Source organism: Ailuropoda melanoleuca, chromosome 7 (assembly GCF_002007445.2).
Source record: "Ailuropoda melanoleuca isolate Jingjing chromosome 7, ASM200744v2, whole genome shotgun sequence".
Taxonomy (NCBI): Eukaryota; Metazoa; Chordata; class Mammalia; order Carnivora; family Ursidae; genus Ailuropoda; species Ailuropoda melanoleuca.
Window position 1 is genome coordinate 19,191,872 of NC_048224.1, and position 6,301 is coordinate 19,198,172.

At 39.4% G+C, this 6,301-nt stretch overlaps 1 long non-coding RNA gene across 1 annotated transcript in view; it reads left to right on the plus strand.

The window, feature by feature from the left end:
• LOC105240566 overlaps window positions 1-6,301 on the plus strand; it is a 335,101-nt gene that overhangs the window by 147,094 nt on the left and 181,706 nt on the right. The window contains exon 3 of the long non-coding RNA XR_004626486.1: window positions 2,146-2,281. This is a non-coding gene — a long non-coding RNA (uncharacterized LOC105240566). The remainder of the gene's footprint in view (window positions 1-2,145; window positions 2,282-6,301) is intronic.

Genomic DNA, 6,301 nt, shown 5'->3' on the forward strand with positions numbered 1-6,301 from the left:
AACGCCGGGATCACGCCCTGAGCTGAAGGCAGACGCCCAACCGCTCTGCCACCCAGGCGCCCCCCTATACTTCTTTTTAAACTGAACTTTAACCTAAGCTCTTTATTTATTTATTTTTAAGATTTTTATTTATTTATTTCAGAGAGAGAGGCAGAGCACAAGCTGGGAAGACAGGCAGAGGTAGAAGCCGGCTCCCCGCCGAGCAGGGAGCCCGATGCGGGGCTGGATCCCAGGACCTTGAGATCATGACCTGAGCCAAAGGCAGATGCTTAACTGACTGAGCCACCCAGGTGCCCCTCACATCAGCTGTCTGAATACCTACTGGGTTTAGCNGGAGAGGCAGAGCACAAGCTGGGAAGACAGGCAGAGGTAGAAGCCGGCTCCCCGCCGAGCAGGGAGCCCGATGCAGGGCTGGATCCCAGGACCTTGAGATCATGACCTGAGCCAAAGGCAGATGCTTAACTGACTGAGCCACCCAGGTGCCCCTCACATCAGCTGTCTGAATACCTACTGGGTTTAGCCCGTTTGATTAAATCATCAGGATCATTTGATTAAATATTCTCTTTAATCCATCTCCCCCAACGGTCAAGTGCTATTGAAAATGTTGCTGGAAAATTATGTGTGAAGGAAAAGGAAAAGGGTGAAAAATACATACTATGGGACATAGTCCAGGTCAACATGTAGTATACTGCCATCCGGAAAGATTTATAATCAGCTATCACCAAGTTTATACATATGGTAGCTTTTTAGTGGCTTTTAGTGGCATTTCAAACCATTCAGATAATCCCTTACTCAGATTATGATGCTCTGTAATAAAATATGTGGTCAAACCAGAGCATCCTCTATGCCTTTAGTTCAAAATAGCTGATATTTCCTGGAAACCCAGAGCCAGCTCAAAGCAGGTTCCTTTATTAATCATTAAAGTCACCTGACCTATGTCACACAAAAGGCAGGATATTGGTGATGAGTCGCCCCACTGAGAAATTAATCTTCAATCAACATGTGTATGTGTGTCCTCTAGAAGTCACCATTGATATTTCATGGCTTTTTTTATTGTAGAACTGAGGGGCATGTTATGTGTCAAGATGAAATCAATGTGAAATTGATGGGCTGAGAGGAATTTGGTCTTAAGGGCTTTGCAATGGTGTAACAATCAAGTTATTCTTCCCCTGCCTTACTGAACTATTTTATTTGCACTAGCAAATTCCCCACATAAAATTCTACGTATTTTTTCAACATAACTCCTTTTTTTTTTCAAGTGATCTGAGCTTTGTCATTATATTTGGTGTTATTTTTATTGTAACATGAATATACGTTCATTTTATAAAGCTGGAAAATAGAAAATAAGAAAGATGAAAAATTATTTATAACCTTACCACTATAACATTTTAGACTGCTTCTTATCTGTTTATTTAGGCTTTCCCAAAAACAAAATTGAGTTTATTTCATATCTGTAATTTTGTTTCTGCTTTTTTTTAAACCACTGTTTTTAGCAGGCATTAATTCTGTTGTAACTGCCCTTTACCATAATTTTTAATGACTGTTTAACCATTCTCCTTTTGTTGGATAGTTCATTGGGTTTCAATTTTTCATGTTTGTAAAAGATTACATAATTTATAGAATTGTACTGATGTTACTACAATTTGGGTGTTAATGTTAAAATTACATATACACAACATATATATATATATATATACACAATATATATAGTATATCTATACAATAGATATATTATATATATTATTTTTCCTTCAGATTAATTCTCAGAATTACAGGGTCAAGTTTTCTTTTTAATTTTTGCTTCTTTTTGATTCAGGCCCCAAAAGATTTGCTGGATGTTTGAGAAAAATACACTCTCTTGGTCTGAGATTCCTCTGAACAAATAAAAGCATGTTCTCTTCATTTCAGTGAAGATGATTCAGTCCCTTTTTGCCTTAGACTGTTTTGAGATGCTTTCATTCTCCCCATCCCTACCCCCAACACACACAAAAACGCACACTATTCAATCATGGAAAATGGAAAGTTTCTCCTTATCTTGTCCTGGCTGAGAAAGAAATCTCCTGTCAATTTTGAACAATACAGTTGAAAGTAAAAAAGTTCTAAGTGATTTTAAGCTGTTTCTTTTCTCTTTTTCTTTTTCCATAGGCAGGCTATACACATTTGCTGTTGAGATCGACCACCTCAATGCCTAACGGTGTTACAAACATGTGGTGGGCCCTCATGGGATGGAGGAAAGTGCACTGGATTTGTAATGCCACCTCTGTGTATTATTCCACATAAGGTGAGTTCCTTTGTTTAGGACCCATGGCTTCAGTCAATCCCTTTGGTAAGCCACCCCTCTACCCAACCCCCTAGCTAGCTATTGCCACTCCAGCTGTGAAGTTGTGGAGGCCAGGGTTTCACAGGATGAAACAATGACACGTGGCTGGTGAATGGGAGACATTAGGAAGCTCAGCATTCCTGATCACAAACATTCATTTTTCTCATTGTTCCGTGGTGTTCTTATTACCTTTGTTTCATTAGACAAATATCCTCTCTGAATCTTACTTGGTCCCTTTTAAATTGTAGACAATTTTATCTACCCCACGGACTTTTGTGAAGATCAAATGAGATCTTTGAAATTGAATGTGCTATTTAAAGCTAAAATATAAGTGTTAGGAATTGAGTATGCTAATGAGAAATGTGACTAGTACAGTGTTTACTTACATGGCTCATACTGACTTCTGAGAAGTTTGAGATTTAATTTTTTTAGTTCCTATTTTACATGTTTTTATTTTATCTGTTTTCCTTTTTTAAACAATTTTCCTCTACTAAATCCCAAGGAAATGAGATGCAGAAGTATTTGATAACGAAATGTTACGATATTGGATTTAAGCAAAGGAAGAAGTTTGAGTTCTTTTAACATAAGTTTCTCAATCTCATCACTATTGACATTTTGGGTGGGATAATTCTTTGTTGTGGGGGCCTGGCCTGTAAATTGTAAAATATTTATCTGCTTTCCTGCTCTCCACCCACTAGATGCCAGCGACACTCCCCTCCTAATTGTGACAATGAAAAATATCTTTACATATTTCCAAATGTCACCTTGGGGGTGGCGGTATGTGGGGAGAGGGGCCAAATAGAGAAGCTTTGCTCCCATTTGAGAACTACTGCTTTAACAGAATGTGTCTTACAAGATGCAAAGTTTGTTCACCATGATCTTGATGTGTTCTTATTTCTTAATAGGTCAAAAGTATAATGTAGGAAAATTAATTCTGCAAAGGAAACTATCTTTAGCATTTATTGGTTGCCTTGGTCTATTCAAATTTTACAACCTTGTTACTAGATAAACATCATTGTTCTCCTGACTGCCCAAATAATTTTCACTGACTGCCAATACCAAGATCTGAACACAAGATTATAAAAAACAAGAAATAAAGAAAAACAAAAATCCACACAATTACAATGAGAAGCCTGTTCTGGGGATAACAGCTCCTGAAAATTTTCCATTTTTATTCCAATTTTGGTCTCAAGAATGCGTTTGTATTGTGCCATTTTCAGTTCTCGTTACCATCATTGTCATAACAGGGAATGAGCCAAATTGCAATGCCTCAGATAGTCTGACAGTTGCAATAGTGTGGGGCCCCACTCTGACCTTCTGTTATTCCAGAGCGACGAGGAGGCGCAGTCACTGACCAGAGGAGATGAAGCACTCTGGAGAGATCAAAGGCCATCGAGACCTGAGTGGCTGTCCAATTTAGCACTGGGGGTTCCATTCAGCAGTCTAAATTGCAGCTGGTCCATCTGTCCAAAGAGCAGTATGGCACAGAGTTATGTGACATCACTTGGCTTAGTGAAAGGCAGTTCTCATCAAAGGAAAGAGGAAACTAGGAAGAGAACAAGTATTTCTTTATACCTACTATGCGCCCCTAGGCTAAGAACTTTACATGTGTTTGTTTGCATAATCTTCACACCAAACACATGAGGTAAATGTTATTATATCCAGTTTTTTACTACCAGAAATAAAGTAGAGCTGAGATTCAGATGATGGCTTGAAAGTTTCTGGTTTTACTAAATTTGTGCACTTCTAGCCATTATATTCACATATGGCCTAGTAATCTAATAATTATAGATATTATGGTGTTATGAAATGGATTCAAATATGTAAAACTTAATATATTATTTTGAATATATTTGAATACATTTTGAAAATATTTGAATATATTTTGAAAAGTGGCTTGTTAATTTTTAGGAGCGTGGAAGGAGGTCTCCAGCACCTCCAGACTAGTTAGTGAGCAGAAGAAGAACAGTGGGGAGTCATGGTAATAATTAAGAACTTTCCTTCCTAAGATATTAGATGTTCTTTGCTTTTCAAAGAATGTGAAGTCTTTGTGATGTTGCCACATAAGTCAGTTGGCTCTTTGTTCTTCCTAAAGTGAGGTTCATTTATTTTTAATTATTTTATCCAACAAACATTTGTAAAACTCTGTTAGGTGAAGGGGACTGAGCTAGGTGCTAGGAATAGGTATAAAACACAGTCCCTTCTCTTAAGGTGACTTATGCTCTTATGGAGGGTTTAAGAAATGTTTATTAATTTCTATAAAACATAGGAGATAGTTGTAAGAGGTTAAGAAATGTTCAAATGAAAGGAATGACATAGTTCAGAGAAAAGACATACACTCTGGCTTGGAGATCACAGCCCAGATTGTCAAAAGAGCAGACTTGTAAAATAAACTTTAGGTAAAGGTGAAGGTCACTGATGAATATCTGTTGACTCATTTCACTTTTTCAGCCTCCCGCCCCTGAGCAACCTGAGCTTGTTTTTCCTAGCCATCTTAGGGTTCCTCATTGCCTACAAACAAGCAGGAGCATTTGCGTGTTTACCTCTTTACGCAAGCTGACGCTTCTTCCTGTGGTGCCCTGGCCGTATTCCTCTCTGCTCATCTAAATCAAATGCTTACTTCTTTGATTAATCATTCTTGACTTCATTGCTAACCACACACCTTTTTTCTTTGGACTTGTTCTCTCATCCCATTTCTGCCAAAGGGATTGTTTTAGCCCGTGAACTCTGGGATCCTCTCCCTGGCAGATAATTGAACCAGAGGTCATATTGGCCCAAGGGAAACTGGTTGGGCCAAGCAGATTCTGTCTCTCAACTTGCACTAAGTGACACAGAGCCATTTCAGTGGTGGTAGAGATGGATCTGGTACGTGAGACCGATGCCACATTGGGCCAAGGGGAAGAGTACAGCTGGGAAACAGAGGAAAAGCTGAGAGAAACAGAGATAAGAGAGGACATGGAATCTCTGAAAACAGGTTTGCTGACTTTTCAGGTGTACTGTTAGGCTCAGTTGTTCTAATTTCCCTACTTTAGATTCCAAGAGATTATAACCTCATGCTGATTGACTTGAGCTAATTAGAATGGGTTTCTTCCCTTTACAACCCAGTGGGCTTGGACCAACATATCTGGCTACCCTGATCTTCCCATTCTCTGACTTCCCATTCCTTACTCTGTGATGTTCATTTCTAAACCCATCAGGTGCTACTTAGCATTCTTATTTGGCTCCTTCTGCAGTGTGTGCCCATTTTCAATGGACGGTAAGCTCTTTCAGTGTACAGGGAATACCCCATACTTGGGAGGCAGTATAACTCTGGTTTAGAGCATGGACCCTAGAGACAAACTGCCTGGGTTCAAATGCCAGCATTACCACTATTCAGCCAGCACAGGCTGGAGTATGCTCCACTAACAGACAACCCCAAGGCTGCAGAGGCTCAACACAGTGTTTTTTGTTGCTGTTAAATGTTCCACTCAGGTTGGCAGGAGGCCTATAATCGTCACGGTCACTCAGAAACCTGGGCTCCATCCCAATACCTACCTCAGTGATAATCAAGCCAGAGAAAAGAGAGCGTGGTGGATCGAACAGTGGCTGTTAGAGAGCCTACCTAAGTGCAATTCTATCGGGGCCTCCGAGGAGAACTGAAATATTCATGAGCAGCCCTTAAGACTTCCATAATTTCTTGCTAACGGTGGAACTTGGGTATGTTCCTTTACCTCTTTGTGCCTCAATTTTCTTTTCTTTGAAATGAGGATAATAATAGCACTTCCCTCTCGCGAGGATTAAATGTGATGCTACATGGAAAGTGCTGAAAATAGTGTCGCCTGCTGTTAATGCCATCTAAGTGTTCACTGGTGCTACTTGTAAATACTTAAAGTCTAAGTTACTTGCTTGATTCTTTCACATGTTCACATCCCTCCCTGTGACTCAAAACTGCTAAAGATACAGAGTTGGCATGCTTCAGGAATGACATCTTTTTTTTTTTTT